Source organism: Cavia porcellus, unplaced genomic scaffold, assembly GCF_034190915.1.
Source record: "Cavia porcellus strain 051 isolate PalLab524CR breed Dunkin Hartley unplaced genomic scaffold, mCavPor4.1 scaffold_16, whole genome shotgun sequence".
Taxonomy (NCBI): domain Eukaryota; kingdom Metazoa; phylum Chordata; class Mammalia; order Rodentia; family Caviidae; genus Cavia; species Cavia porcellus.
The window spans coordinates 35,368,541-35,385,538 of NW_026947499.1; the positions used below are offsets into that span (position 1 = coordinate 35,368,541).

General features: G+C 40.5%; 1 pseudogene; it reads left to right on the forward strand.

Annotated features, from left to right (window-relative positions):
• The first annotated feature begins 591 nt into the window (after positions 1 to 591).
• On the forward strand, positions 592 to 915 carry LOC100717782 (adapter SH3BGRL-like; annotated as a pseudogene).
• Positions 916 to 16,998: the final 16,083 nt, after the last annotated feature.

Below are 16,998 nucleotides of genomic sequence, written 5' to 3' on the forward strand. Positions count from 1 at the left end.
ACATTACGAGTATAATTAATACCACTGAACTGTGCATGTGATTAAAATGGTACAATTTCTGTTATATATTTTTTCCACAATTTTTCTTAATTGAAGGGGAAAAGTTGAGGGTATACTTCAGTGCCAAAGTGCTTGCCTAGCTTTCATGAGGCCCTGGATTTGAGGCCCAGCACTGCAAAAAGTAAAATAAAATTGAAGAGGGAAAAAAGGTACCTTATTTGGAAAGAAAGATTTTAAAAGGGCCAGGATATAGTTCAGAGACACAGTGCTTGCCTGGCAAGTGTGAGGTCATGAGTTTGATTCCCAGTACCAATAATAATAATAACAAATAAAAAGTAAAGGCTAAAAGCAGGGAAAAAATTTTTAAATGAGAAAAGACACATGCCTGAAATCCCAGCACTTGGGAGGCTAAGGCAGAAGGATTATTGTGAGTTCAAGATCAGCCTTGACTACATAGCGAACTCAAGGCCAGCCTAACTACTAGGGAGACCCTGTCTCTAAAAAAAAAATTTTAAAGCTCCTTTCCAGCTTGCTGCAGCTTCTCTGCAGGCATTTTCAGCAACCCAACAACTGCAAGCTACTGTTCCCAGGATGGTGATCCACCTATATATTGCATCTTCTTCTGGTGTTACATCGATTAAGAAGAAACAGCAAGAATGTGCTTGTTTCTTAGAAGCCAACAAGATAAAATTTGGAGAAAAAGATATTGCAGCCAATCAAGAGATTAAGAAATGAATGTGAGAAAACCAGACCTGAAAACAGTGATCAGCTACAGGGCCGGTATCCTCTGCCACATCAGGTTTTCAGTGAAAGCCAATATTGTCAGAACTCTGATGTCAAATATTGTAGCGTATGCCTTTTTAGGCACCATGAGGTTCAAAGGAAGCAAAAGTCCAGGCAAAGCAGCAAGCATGAACCTTAAGCATTCTGCCTTAAGCATCTTGAAAAATGACTCCCTATTGCTTTTATAAAATAAGTTGTTTTGTTCTTTTTGAGACAAGGTCTCGCTATGCTGTTCAGGCTGGCCTTGAGCTCTCATATCCCAAGCTGGCCTCGAACTTGCAACAGTCCTCCTGCCTCACCTTCCTGAGTTCTGAGATTACAGGTGTGTGCTACCACGCCCAACACTCCAATAAGTTTTTCAAATAGCAAAATTATTTTGGTTTCAAAAGAAATTGCTTAAAGTTGAAATAATTAGGTGGTGTTTTCATGTACAATGAAACAAATGCATAATTAAAATATGAACATTCTGTTGAGGATAACAGGAGATTATGATAAAAGTTTAAATAAATATCATGGGATATTATGCGCCAAGGCATTTTTTTGTTCTTTAATGATTTTGTACAAAGAAAACATCCTTGCTGATACTGTTGCAACTTAAGTCTACCTGCAGCTCAGTGAGAAATTGAGAGAGTTGACAAGTTCCTTATTTAACTACATTCTCATGATTAAGTCATGTTTCTGAGTTGCTTACTTCACTGAAATATGCATGTTCTGTCATGGAATTGGTATAGCAAGTAAGATTAAAAGGACATCCTCTTAAATAGAGCTCAGACTTTAATTATTAAAAAATATATTGGTATTTGTTGCTCATGATTTGTTTTCCCCAGGGTTTCGAGAAGAGAAATTGTAGTGGGTTTCCCCTTTATAAAACCGATTATATAGGGCGGAGAATATAGCTCAGTGGTACAGTGCCTGCCTAGCAAGCACAAGAAACTGAGTTTGATTCCCAGAATCCACCACGAAAAAATAAAAAATAAACAAAACAAAACAGATTGTGACTGGGTGTGGGGGTGCACACTTGTAATCCCAGCACTTGAGAGGCTGAGGCAGGAGGTTTGTGGGAGTTTGAGAAGAGCCTGGGTTACAAAGTAAATTCAAGGCCAGCCTGAATTACATAGTGAAACCCTGTCTCAAAAAATACAAAAAATCAATCAATCAATCAATCAGATTGTGACTCTGGATGCCACTGTCTTTTGATAGTAGACCTTTTTATTTTAGTTTAGTTATAAATTGTTTGAGTAAGTTAATACAAGCACAGACAATATTTTCTATGCCCCTATTCCATGGAAAGGCACAAACATCAAGTAAAAAGGATAGGTTAATCAGTGTTTCACTGTTGTCACAAAAATGTCTGAGAAACAATGTAAAAGAAGAAAAGACACTTGCAAGACCCTGTCTCTAAGAAGAAGAGGAAGAGGAGAAGGAAGAGGAAGATCATGACTGATGATGAGGAAGAAGAAAAAGAAGAAGAGGAAGAGGAGGAGGAGATCCCATTTGGCTCCTGTACTTTGGCCTCATCACTGTGGCAAACGAGAACATTAACACGGTGAGGAGAGCATGGCAGAACAGAAACACTCACCTCATGACGGCATGGAAACAGACAGAAGGCTGGGCCGAGGATTTAGCTCAGCAGGTGTAAGTGCCTGCTTGGCAAGCGCAAGGTCATGAGTTTGATCCCTGGCACACACACAAAAAAAAAGACAGAAGGCTCCCTTTTATAACAAAGCTCCCCTCACCAAACCCATTCCAGTATGCATTCATCAATAGGTTCACATAGGTTAATCTGCTGATGAGGTTAGATTTGAAAATACAATCATTTTCAAAAGGCTTCACCTCCACCTACTGGCCAGGTATGGTGGGACATGCCTGTAATCCCAGCACTCAGGAGGCTGAGGCAGGAGGATTGTTGCAAGTTCAAGGCCAGCCTAGGATACAACACGAACTCAAGGCCAACCTGAACTGCATAGCAAGACTCTGTCAGAAAGAAAGAAAGAACACACCTCTATCTACTGCTGTTACAGGGACCAAGCCTTCAACACGTGGACTTTTGGGGGATGCTGCAAATACAAACCATAAAAAGGGACATCTTTTAAAATATAATTAAAGACTTCTAGGAGGATATTAGAAAATGGAGGGATATCTTGTGCTCTTGGGTAGGAAGAACCAATATAGTGAAAATGGCCATACTTCCAAACCCGTTATACAGATTCAGTGCAATTCCAATCAAAATTCCAATAGCATATGTCACAGAATTAGAGAAAACAATCCTACAATTCATCTGGAACCAGCAGAGACCTAGAACAGCAAGGCAATCCTGGCAACAAAGACAAGCCAAGGGGGCATCACAATCCTTGACTTGAAATTATACTATAAAGGTACTGTGATAAATACAGTTTTGCTAGTGTGGTACTAGCAAAAAAAAAAAAAAAAAACAGACCCAAAGATCAATGGAATAGATTAGAAGATGCAGAAACAACTCCAAACACACTAAGCCACCTTATCCTTGACAAAAGTGCCGAATATATTCACTGCAAAAAAGATAACCTCTTTAATAAATGGCGCTGGATAAAACTGGCTCTACAAGAGTCAAAGATTAAATCTGTGTACTAAGTTAACAGCAGAATGGATCAAAGAGCTTAATATTAAAACAGAAACATTAAATCTTCTGGAAGATAGAGTAGGTAAAACTCTTGTAGACACTGATGTAGACTTTATGAACAAAACCCAGATTGCACAGAACAATCACAAAGAACAACTGAGATCTCACCCTACTGAAAAGCTTTTTCACAGCAAGAGAAACTATCAACAGAATGAGACAACACACAACATGGGAGAAAATGTTGGCCAGCTGTTCCTCAGACAAATGATTACTATTGAGAACATATAAAGAACTCAAAACAGTCAGTCCTCCTCGATTTAAACACCCAATTCAAAAATGGGTCTCTGAGATGAATACATACTTCTCAGATGAAGAAATTATGAACAGCAAATAAATATGTGAAAAAATGTTCAGCATAACTGTTCATTCAAGAGATGCAAATTAAAATAACACTGATATTCCATCTCACCCTGGAAAGAATGGCTACTATCAAGAAATCAAACAATGTCAAATGCTGGAGAAGCTGTGGGTAAAAAGGAATCCTTCTCCACTGTTGGTGAAAGTGCAGACTGGTGCGCCCACTGTGGAAATCAGTGTGGTGATTCCTCAAAAAAAAACTAGGACTGAGGTCCCATTCAACCCAACTATTCCCCTCCTGGGTATCTCCCCAGAAGGATTAAAACTTCATACCACAGTGATGTAAGTACACCCATGTTTATAGCAGTACAGTTTAAAATAGCCAGATTTTGGAAACAACCTAAGTGGCCATCAAATGAGGAATGGACAAAAAAGATGTGGTATTTTCATACAATGGATTACTACTCAGTCATCAAGAAGGATAACCTGGAGGCATTTTTAGGCAATTGGATGCAACTTGAGACCATACTCATTAGTAAAATAAATAAGACACACATGTGTAAACACTGTATTGTTTCATTAGTATGAGAAGCTAAAATAAAAAACATACGTATATGTATATAAAAATAGTTAAGATAGTTATACTACTGATTTCTTTTAAGAGAAAGATTTGTACCGGTATTCGGACAATTGAATGTAGCTGTCTTGTGCTCTGGGTGGATGATTTTGGGATGACAAGGTGCAATGTATGTACCATTGTTGCCCCCTGATTAATATGTTTTGAAATTCTGTGGTAGTTTTTTTTCTTCTTCTCCTTCTCCTTCTTCTTCTTTTTGTCCTTGAAGTAAAATGGATTTGGGGGAAAAGAAGACTTCTAGACAAGAAACACCGTTTAAATCACTTAATTCAGGGAAAAAAATTTCTATTTTAGTTCTATATTAGTTATTTCAAAATCAACACCTTTTTCTTTAGTTTATCCTATTTCTTGATTGTCAGTCTGTACTCTACAAAAATCAACATGTAATGTAAACATGGCTTTGTTTATTGATAGTTAAATGATGTAATCCTTTAAAATAAACTCAGTACTTTCAGGGGAAAATGAGGAAAAAAAGGAAAAAGTGGAAACAAAGCACATGTAAATAATGAAGGGAAAAGGGGTTGAAGGGAGAGAGGGGAACGGGAAAAAGGAGAATCAAGTCATATCATATACAGGTACAAATTGCCTATGATGAACGTGACCATTACGTATACCTAAATGTACCAGTAAACATCATTTCCTTTAGGGAAAAAAGGGCTACTCAATTTAAAATAAACCCTCAAGCCACAAGGTGTCAGATTTCATATAGCCCTAAGAAATCTCTATGCTAGTTTGGGCACTCTGGGAGGCTGAGGCAGAAATATCACAAGCTCAAACCTAGCATGGGCGATTCAGCAATTTAGCAAGATCCTATCGCAAAATAAAAACTACAAAAAGAGATGAGTTACAGTTTAGTGTGAAGCCCACGGGTTCAATCCTCTGTTCTAAAGAAAAAAAAAATGAAAGGGAGAGAGGGAAGAAGATCTTTACACTGATCTCCCACATCACTCACTGCCACCAGTGCCTTCCAGTTCCAGAATATCCCCTTCCCCAGCTCACACTTTACAAAGGCACTCTTAGCCTAACGATTCACGGCTGTGTTTTCATAACCTGCCAATCCCCATGCGCACCTGCTCCTGGTCACCTCAGGGTGACACACGTATGATAAATGAAGAGGAACCATGAAAACTAGAGGCTGGACATGGAGAATAACCACATATGAGGCCACTTGGGTCCCACTTCCAATTCCCTGGATCAGGTGTGCCAGTGGTAAAAAAAAAAAAATTAGTTTTTTTTTCTTTTTTTGTCTTTTTCCTTTTTATTGGTACCAGGGACTGAACTCACAACTGCCTGCTTGCAAGGCAGGCGCTTATGCCGCTGAGTTAAATCCCCAGCCCCCAAAAATTTAGTTCTTAAGCCACGTGCAACTCTGCTCTTTGCAAAAGGAACCACAGACAACAGAAACACAGACATGGATATGTCCCAGTAAAACTTTATCTATACAAACAAGCAAAAAATCATTTAAAAAATTACTCTGTGAAGTAGGAAATCTTTCAGTACTGAAGGGTCACCCACATCAGTGCTTTGCACATCTATGTTTTCTGTCTAGCTGGTTCAAACAGGCTTACAGGTCTAGAAGGGTGGACAGTACAGCAGTGACTAGAGCAAAGCAATCGCAGTTCGGGAAGGGCTTCTGTGGGTTAAGTATGTTCAGGAGGAACTATGGATGGATCTCGAAAGGGGGAAAGAAATACATATATCCCTGGGAAACTTTCTCCTGTGGAACAAGAAGCAGTCCCAGAACTGGTGAGTCAACAGTAAATTAATGTTTATTGGGGGACCTGACAACTGTCACTAATGTGCTGCTGCCATGTGAGAGAAATGTCAGGCTCAGTCTACATGATTCCTAAGGGCACACCCGAGAGTCATGGGCAAGGTTGTACCAGACATTTCAGCTCAACATAAGAGGTTTTCTTAGAAATAAGAATTTGAGGGGCTGGGGACTTAGCTCAGCAGCATAAGCACTGCCTTGCAAGTGTGTGGTCGTGAGTTCGATCCCTGGTAAAATAAAAAAGAAAAAAAAAAAAAAGAAGAAGAAGAATTTGAGGTTTAAACTGCCCAGAAGAACAGCTCCTCTGATAAAGGAGTGAGTACCCCATCTCTGCTCGGGTCCCAACGGAAAGAGATGTTTATAAAACTTTGTTCCCGGGGAGTCTGAATCTGGGAAAGCCTGTGCAGCAAATGACGTTTTGAGAGGTTGCTTTGATTTGAATACAGGTAATCATTCCTAAAAGGCTTGATCCATAATGAAAGGTGCTGTGGCGCTTTGGGAGATGGGTCAGTGTCTCTGTCTGTCTTTGTCACTCTCTGCTTACTCAGGAAGTAAACACTCAGACTTGCACTTCTACCAAGACGTGCCACTACCAGCAGATACCCAAATTTATGGGCACCTTGATCTTGGACTTGAATCTTCAAAATCATAGGTCAAAATAAACTTCTTTTTTACTTCCTAAGTAGCCTGTGTCCAATATGTTGCTACATGATAGCAAGCTGCCAGGAAAAAAATTATGACAATTGAGTTATTTTCTCTGCCTTTAGAGATATATAAGATTTCAAGAACTTAAATGGTCAAAAAAATCTTTTAATTTTTCAAAGGAGTTTGGGACATATCTTAGTGTGAAGGCCCTGGGTTCAATCCCCAGTACCATATACGCATACACACAAGCAATTGATGGAAAGCTAAAAAATACAGAGACCCTCCCCAGCTCTACCCAACACTTTTGGTTCCTGACCCCAAGCTGAACTGGTTTCTGCAGGAAGCACTCTTCTGGGCCTCTGACTGTGTCTAACCAGGTCCACATCCTCCACTTATCATCATGTACAATGGCCTGGACATCAGTTGGGTCAAAGGCTGGTGAGGGATTCATCCAACCATCTGGCCCTAAAAAAGCCATGGGAAGAAATTCTTGGGAAGGTGAGGGTGCAAAGGAAAGGAGAGAGTTTGCCATACCGCGTCTCAGCCGCTGTGGCAAGCATCTCATCTACCTTTTCTTCCACTTCATTTCCAGATAGCTGCTTCTCCTGAAGCACTCCTACTAAGGAACTGCCACCTCTTCTCTGGTGGAGGGCTTGGGGCTGTATACCTGAGATCACAGGGTAGTTGAGTAGCCACTCTGAATCTCAGTTTCCTCAGGTATCAAACAAGGTGGCCAACCTCCCAGAATTGTCATACATGAGATGCTGACAGGGTAGATGTTTTCAACCTTTCATTGAATTCTAACTCTCATGCTGGCAAGTCCCTGGACCCATCGTACAGCTTCCTGAATTACCATAAAGTGTGAAAAGCAGGGGGTGGTGGAGTTTGGGTAGAAAAGCAACATGAAAGACTACAGTTCCCTGTGCCCATCCTTTTGTTCTAACTGACTCTGTTTTGTTTAGCCACGTTAGGTTTTAATCTCTCCAAAAAAATAATAAGAATTGTGAGAGTAAAAAAACCCAAAAAGTATAATTGTTATTAAAAAGAGGAAAGGAAGGTGGTCTAAGGGATATAACTGCATGTATGTTTGAGTGTGTAGGATGGAAATCCATATATTACTGAACTTTTGTTGGATCATTGATCGGCACTGTCTGCAATCTCATTGTATGAATGTTCATTTTACATGCTTTAATTTTATAATTTGGACAACTAGTTCAAAGATGACAATATGTAACCTATTAATTTGTGATATCTTACTAAGGATATCTTACTAAGGATTCAGGAAGCTGTACGATGGGCCCAGGGACTTGCCAGCATGAGAGTTAGAATTCAATAAAAGGTTGAAAACATCTACCCTGTCAGCATCTCATGTATGTCAATTCTGTGAGGTTGGCCACCTTGTTTGATACCTGAGGAAACTGAGATTCAGAGTGGCTACTCATCTAGCCTGGATGGCAAGATGGGCTAGGGTAGAGACATAAAGGAGTCAGAGCCAGTAACATCTGAGACTAAGGACAGTGTGCCCAGCTGTCTCTGAATTTCCTTGAAATTCTGTATTATTGTACCCTTTTACTGCTTTTTTTAAAATTTTATTTCCTTTCTTTTTTTTTTCTCTCTTTAAATAAAAAAAAAAGACTACAGTTCCCTTGAGCTAGATCCTCAAACATTAGTTTCTGACACACAGTCCCTGTAGCTGGCTAGCACTCATTCTTTCTTTCTCTGCATCCCTCCCCTCCTCTCCCTCCCTGCATCCCTCACAGACTGGCTAGATCATCTATACCTCAAACATTCCTCAGAGGTCTGGGAAGATGCCATCAGACTCTGGTGACTCAGCAATGTTTGCGTTTGAGTCTCTTGCATAGTCCATACTAACCAGGTGCAACAAGTAACCCTCATGGAAAGGACTGCCCATTTAGGACCTATTAATTATATTAACCTACCGAATCCATTAATTATAGGTTATCTTTCTTAGAAAGACCAAAATTCCCACCCCATGCAGGAATCCCCTGCATGGTAACTCTGACAGATACTCACCATGTTTGATATCTGCCATGTCTGAATATCCCCAGGGAGGGAACACACTAGGAAAGGGCAAAGAGTCCTGCTGTTGGGTACATTAAGGTCCTAGAATCATGCACAGCACTGCCGCCGTCCTCACTACCTGCCATCTCAGTTTCCCACAAAAAAGACACAGCCTCTCCCCTGATGGAAAATAAGCCACCCCCACTTATCCTCAGTACCCATCCATCTCCTTTTCCTACAACAGAATAGCAGATTTTTGTCAATTCTCATTGTATCCAGAATTTCCAGAACACTGTCTTTAACTTCTGCAGGGTAGGAAGTAACAGAAGAGACATGTGAGCTGGTCGATCTCTGTGGAGCATTTGCAACCTTCTACCATTTGCCGCTGCCTACTTAATCTTGAGAATGTCCACTGGAGGCAGGCCACACCATGGAGAAAGCTCTGACTTAGGCCCCCTAACTCATGGAAATCTGCAGCTGTCACTCCTATCTCTTTTTTCAACACCAAGGGTGTGGCAGGGTAAGAGCTGGTCTGGGGATCTCTTTCCTATGTACAGCTGCCAGATTAAGGGCCAGTCTTACCTGCATCCCCCAGTCCTCCCCCCACCCTCTGGATCAGCACACACATTCCTGTCAATCAATAGAAGAAATCTGAAACTCAGCAGAGCAAGAAAAGAAAGGGAGTGAAGGGCGGGGTACAAACGCCATCACTAACACAGGATTTGTAAGGAAAGGGAGAACAAGCAGATCAACTTGACGGAGAGTAAAAAGGATAAATGCTGCACAGTCAGCAGCAGAGAGGCAGCTGAGTACAGGATGGATGGCAAGATGGGCTAGGGTAGGGACATGATGGAGCCAGAGCCAGTAACATCTGAGACTAAGGACAGTGTGCCCAGCTGTCTCTGAGATGCAATACTGGAGGATTTGCATGTGCTCTACATACTGCTCTGGGGACAGTTAGTCACAGTTAAGGAAGCCAAGGTCACAGCAGGGACCTCCCTTACAGACTGCTCCTTAAACATTCAGCAGGGCTAAGGCATTGCTCTGCTGCACGGCCATGCCCCAAACCATGGCACAAAGGGAAAACTTTATTACAGGCTGTGCTACATCAGGAAAGTATAAAGATGGCTCCCAAAACATTGTAAAATACAGCAAGAAAGCACAAACTGGAAGAGAAACAGGATGGCACATGAAATGGAGCCATTAGTAAGGCTAACCAAAATAAAATGACACTATATATTTAAATTTCTCACATTCTTGTAACTTGACCATTTGCCCAACTCACAATGTTCTTAAAATAAGAGCAAGCCAAATGCTCAGGAGAAGTGAAAGTATTTTCACTACTGAGACTTGACAAGAATTTTTTCAGGGACTCACTGTAAAGAGTATACAGTGTACTGATCCTTGACAAGTTTTAGAGTATATAGAATACATTTAGAATACACAATAAAATACATTTCCCATAAAATTTATTCCTAATACAGACCCTTAAAATAGTGGTTGGGAGACCACCAGGAACCAAGAACACCCACGTCCCCTCCCAAATAAATAACTAGCCAAAATACATGCTTAAAATAAATCTGCATGGGGCTGTGGGTTCGAGTCCTGATACCAATAAATAAATAAATCTGAATTGTCACTTGCCATTTCATGTTGTAAGCAGGAGGGAAAACTGACACAAGCCACTTAGAGGGACAATATCTACTCAAATGTAGGCATAATAGTCTGAAGTTAGAAACAACCTACATGTCTATCGTATTAGGTAAATGGATACAATTGTTGGGTATTCATACAATGGAATAGTACTTAATAATAAAAATGAACTGCTGATATACATAAAACATAAATGATCCAGCCAGGGTGGCACACACCTGTAATCCCAGCAACTCAACAGGCTAAGGCAGGAAGATTCCAAGTTCCAGACCAGTGTGGGCTTCTCAGACATTGCCTCACACACAGACACAAAAAAAACCATTCAGAAATGTAAGGATGTAGCTCAGTACTCCCTCTGTACTGCAATAAATAAGTAAAATTAATCTGAGACATGATGTTGAGCAAGAAGGCAGACAGTAAGTATAGATGCTGTATGAACATGAAGTTGTAAAGACTAAATTAATCATGGAAACCATCATTGGATTCCACTATGTACCTACCAGAATACATAAAATCAGCACCATGATGATCTGACAATACTAAGTGTTGGTGAGGATGTTGACAGCTGGAACTCATATACTGCAGATGTGAAATGGTGCAGAACTACACACACAAAGCGAGTGTAAAACTACGGTTGGCACCAGTGTCACCCTCTACACAGCACTGCAGCTAAGGCAGTACATTAGCACTAGGAGAGGCAGGGTAAAGGTACACAGGATCTCCTTCTACACTGCTTATTATTTCAAAGTGAAAAAGGCTTACAAGATAAACCACTTGTGCACAAGGGCAAGAAGGAAGCATAAAGGATATTTTGGGGTTTGGTAGGTGCTAGACTTCATGGATGTGTTTTCAGTTTGTGAAAATTCATGGAGCTAGGGGCTGGGGATTTAGCTCAGCGGCATAAGTGCCTGCCTTGCAAGCAGGCAGTCGTGAGTTCAATCCCTGGTACTGGTAAAAAAGAAAAAGACAAAAAAATTTTAAAAATTAAAAAAAAAAGAAAGAAAATTCATGGCGCTAAATGCTTAATGTGACCCATTCTCCTCTGACTGAGTTACATAGCACTACAATAAAAAGGCTTTTAAAAATAGATGTTGAGCCTTAGAATTCACTCTTCAACTTTGGGGGACATGAATTCAGTGTATTTGACATCCAGCATTTTCCTTGCATCATCCTGGAGATCCCACCAAGAGACTTGTATTGATTTAACTACTACAACAACCATAGTTGGTAAAGAGTAAGATTTCTGGCTGTACTTTATATTTCAAATGCTTGCTATTCAGAGGCTGCCAAACTCCAAGTGATCACAGAGCCAATGACAAATGTGCCAGACTCCTTTTCTAGGATCCAACAGATCGATCTTGTTAACATTGTATAACTGCTACAACGTGACTTCTATCTGAAGCCCATTAGATTAGCTCAGGAGAAAGCCCCCGACTGAGGTTTCCCCTACATTGACCGTTCTCAGGTCCAAGCAACTAGATGAAAACTACTCCTCTTCTCCCCTAACTGCAGTTAAAGATACATCTTGGTAGGGGCGTTACAGACAGCTAAATCAGGTAAAAACACAGTAGACATTCAGACATGGCTGGGCCCCCAAAGAAGTCAGTGCAAAAGATGAGAATTCATCAGGGCTGTGGCTGGAGGTGCGCTTGAAGATTGAAGACACAATGGCTAATTTTACCTACTTCCCTGAGAGATGAACAGAGGCTTGGGATTATTATTATCACTCTTTTGAAATTTCTCATTACCTCATCAGGGGTGGGCCATCCTCTCTCACCTACCAAGACTGTTAGGAGCGAATGAAGCTGGAAATCAACCTAGGGTATGGTCCAGACATGAGCCTACCAGAAAACAAAGAACTCCCAGGTCAGCCATGGGAAGAAGTAGCTACAGCCCAGAAAAACACCAGGTCCTAGACAATCCAAGCAATGAGTTTAAGCAGAGGGGCTGAAATTGACATCATCTTTCCCAGTACATAAATAAACATGCTGCATTGGTTGAGCAGTACCTTTCCTCCCATCAGGAGGATAAGGACTCCACCTGACCCCAGCTTTGTCTCTTCTTTATTTTTCTCATCCTCTCAAGGTCCTTAACCCACAAGAGCCTCAGGAGCAGCACTGGGTTGCGGCCTATAGTGCCAGAACATGGACGGGGTAAGAGACTGAGGGCAAGGGGACACTTCTCATGTGCACACAACTTAGGGGGAGAAGCGCATTGGTATAGGTCAATAGTCACCACTATTTGTTGCATGCTTGATTCCAGTATTTACATTCCTTCTGTGGATCTAAACTATAGAGGGTCTTAATCTTAAACTTCTTGAGACAATTACAATGGACTTGGCTCTAGGCACTGTTTCAGAATCAGGTCCTGAGCAGGAAAAAGATGGCGACCTGACCCCTACCCGATAATTTTAACTGAACCACTAACTGTTCATTCAGCAAAACCTTCAACTACCTGTCGAAAGTGTAGATGACAGTATCATTGGGCCTCTCAAACTTCCAGCAGGGCCTGCAGCAGCCCTGCCAAAGAATAGGAGGAGTGTGATGGCTCAGACAGCTTCCTTGAGATGGCCCGGCCCTGCTTAGCCAGGCAGGCTCCTAGTGGTTGGGGGTAATATGGTCCTGATCCGTGGTTTGCTGATTTCTGTTTACAAAATGCTCTTACAAAAGACAATTTCAAATAACCAATATGACAACTAAACTTTAAAACTTCAACATTTGGCTTTTACTAGCTGATAATAGGCTGGATCCGGCATATCACTGTCTCACTTTGTAGTGGGTCTTGGATATCTGATAATATAAACTCTCAAACTCTATTGTTTTTCAAAATTGTTTACTACAGGGGTACTTGTTTCAAATTCATGATTAATGTAACTCTACATTTATTTAGGTCTTTTTTGCTTTCTTAAGTCAATTTTAATTTTCAATATACTGACAGTATACAGCTTGCTAAATTTCTTGAGTTTGTCTCCAGAAGAAGAAATTGTAAATTTACATACTTGGGAGGAAACCGAAAAACAGCTTAGAGCAAGGCTAGGCAAAAAACAAACCAACACAAATCTAGCTGCACCTGTGCAGATTTTAAAGGGTTATTTAACAAGGAGAAACTGCTGCTTCTTGCTCTCACCGCTTCTCACAGGACCCCAGGCAGGGGAGGGCATCAAAGCCTCCACTGAGGCTGGAGTTTGACCCAGACAAGGAAGGTCAAAAAACAATGTTGCTTGTTTCAGCTGCAAGGGGAAATCAAGGTTAGGGTTCAATTTACTCAAAACACTGTTCAAATCTCCCTAGATTGTTGTATTGCTCAATTGGTTATTCTTCCCTTGACCAAAATTGGAAAATCTATAAATAAGGAAAGGGTACCTAAGGGGATTTGGGATCTTCTGATAGTTATTAGAGAGGTAGGACATGGCTCTGGCCTGCCCAAGCCACCTCAGTTTTTCCTATCACCTGTACACATGATTTATGCATCAAAAGTTTATACTGCACCAAGGCTCAGTTCCCCAGCAACATCAGTGCCTCCAGCCCAGAGCAGGATCACCACCTGCATGTCACCAGAGAACCCAAGGTACCTAAATACAAAATGTAGTTTTCTTTTTTCTCTTTACCTTACCACAAAAATTCTTGATAATCTTCATGTCTTAAAAGTAGTTAAATGTGCTCACCATTTAAATTTCAAAAAAAAAAAGGAGGGCTCACCTCATAATAGATTTCATTTAGCAGTATATACCATTTAAAATATTTAAATTCTAATAAAGATGTAACTACCATAGCAAAAGATAATGCAATCAAAGGCTAAAAAGAGTCCATTAGAAATATCTTCATATTGGATAATAAAAGCACCCAGTCTAGTGCTACTGTGGGTTCGAGGGTATGCTGATGTTTTTCCAGGAAAAACTAAATGACCCATCTGGGTGCCAGTGTGTGCTGTCCGTCTGTACCATGGGCCCAAATCCAAAAAAGATGTTGATTTCACCTCTCAAGAAGCTGATGCTCAGTCCTATGACAGTGATGCCTCAGAGACCATGCCAAAACCGATAGAAAAGGATGAAGCTAGACCTAACCTGAATTGATGCAGGATGCTGAGGAGATGGTAACAAAAATGAATCCAAAGGTTCAAATAGATGATAGGAGTATATACTAAGTCCTATGATAAAAATATGTTAATTATAGATAAGGTTTTGTCCCTCTAAAATTCTCTTATAAGAGATCTCTGCTAATTGACCTGTAACAAATCTGACTAGTCTATTTATAATTTTAAATTCTATAATTGTAAAAATTTTGTGTAATTCAATTTGTCTAACATAAATTTGAGTACACTCTGATTGTGTAAGATGTTTGTCCAGTCTGTTAAGTTGTTGTTAGAAGTCACTAAACTAGTAATCGATCATTCACTTGTGTGGAGCAGAAAGCACAAGTGCCCATACAAGAGTACCCAAGTGGCACAGGGAGCCTAAGAAATGCCCTGGGGGCATGGGGTGCTGAAGGTGACAGGTGTTTCAACCCTGAGGACACAGGGTGTAGGAAGCGAGCCAGTTCAGCAAAGGGGCATTAAACAGCCCCCAGGAACTTAGAGAGTTCTCATGGACACCAACAACTCTGTTTCTTCTGTATGTCTGTTTGAAGTCATACAGATCATTTGTCCATGCTTGTCCAGTTGTCCATTCTATAAACAGACATTCCTTTTATTTTGAGCACAACGATTTTCCTTTTTCCTTTTGATTTTGTATTTTTTGATCATTTAATCAAAGTTTAATTTAGATAATAGACTTAAAAAGCATGCTTCTACCTGGGTTCCCAGTTAAGTCAAAATGATGCTAAAGTTAGTTGCATAAATACAATGTACATTGTTGCTTATCATAACTTGAGAGGCTCTCATTATTCAAAAATAATGTTAAATGTTTTGATTGGAGTTTTAAGAAAAAAATTACTATAAAATTGATTAAACAAAAATCCCTTGAGGTTGGGATTACTGGACAGGACTTAAATTGATGAATAAGAAAGTGGCCACCTGGTAACACTTACAGTGCTTGTTCATTGATTGGAGGCCTCAATGATCTCCATAGCTTTATGGAAGACACCTCAACTACAGTTTTTGATTTAAAAATTGCCCATACAAAGGTTTTCATATGGTTATGACAAATGATTGTTAACCTCATGGGTATTCATACATTCATCCTTCTAGAGGTACAGGTCTTCAAAAAATGAAAAACTGACCGGCGCAGCCCCCCAATGAGACAGAGGACGCTCTTGTGGGTGACAGTTAACTGCTGCTTTATTTACGCGGGCTCTGGTTTATATATTTGGCCGTGACCAATCACAGGCTGCCACGAGGAAGCAGGGCAGGAATGGGACGCAGGCTCTGGCTACTATATCCAGCTGTGGCCAATCAGGAGTTGCCACAGAGTCCGCACGGGGTGAATACGGAGTGAGCACGAGGTGCGCACGGGTTGGCTAATTTAGAGAGGGATGTAGCGCATTGCGGAAGCTGGCGTGGTCCTTAGTCCTGGGTGGGGTATGGTATGTTGAGCGCCTGCGCCCAACAAAAAACAGATTGTTTATGGTGACAAACTTGTGTTTCAGATTCAGATCTCTGCCTCTAACAAAAACTTATGAGATGTACATCCCACTAAAGGTCAACAAGTTATGTAAAAGCTTTTATGTATTACATAGGGATGATTGACCAAAAAGGAGAAATTTGATGTCAAAATGAAAATTCAAGTGTTACGAAATGTCATCATGGTTTTTATGCTACAATGTTGTATATGGTTTGATTTCTAATTTTCCATGTAAAATATGTAACTGTTCGTTAACATCCTGCAGGTATTCAACTGTTAAAACATCTATGGCTGTTAAAAAATAATGATCCTGCTGTGGATTTAGCTCAGCGGCGTAAGCACCTGCCTTGCAAGCAGGCGGTTGTGAGTTCTAGTCCCAGTACCAATAAAAAAATAGTAATTATTCTATTTTATATTGTAAGATGTTTAATATTTAATGAGATAGGGGCTGGGGATTTAGCTCAGCAGCAGAAGTGCCTGTCTTGCAAGTATGTGGTTGTGAGTTCGATCCCTGGAACCAATAAAAAAAAGACAAAAAAAAAAATATATATATATATATATATTTAATGAGATGACAATGCCTGTATACATTGTACTGTTATCAGTCTTTTCTTCTGGATGTTCAACAACTGAGGTATACAGACCAACAATTAGAGAGCTAAATGGGCTAAGAGGATAGCCAATATTTTGGCCCTACCCCTCCAAGGTCAATGAGAACCCAGGACATAAGAGAACCTCTGCTATGTTATCCTATACTCAGAGAGTGCCCGGTCTTCTGATCAAGAAGATTGTAAGATCACTGAGGAAAGTAATCATAGGTGTGTAGTGTGCCTGAGGAGTCACCAGGAGCAAAAATCTCCCAAGCTTTCACAGAAAGCAACTTGGTCAATGACTCATCAGAACAGCTGATACTGACAGAAGAACTAAGAGGTGCTATAGCTGGTTCCCAGGAATTGCTGAGACATAATTGACCT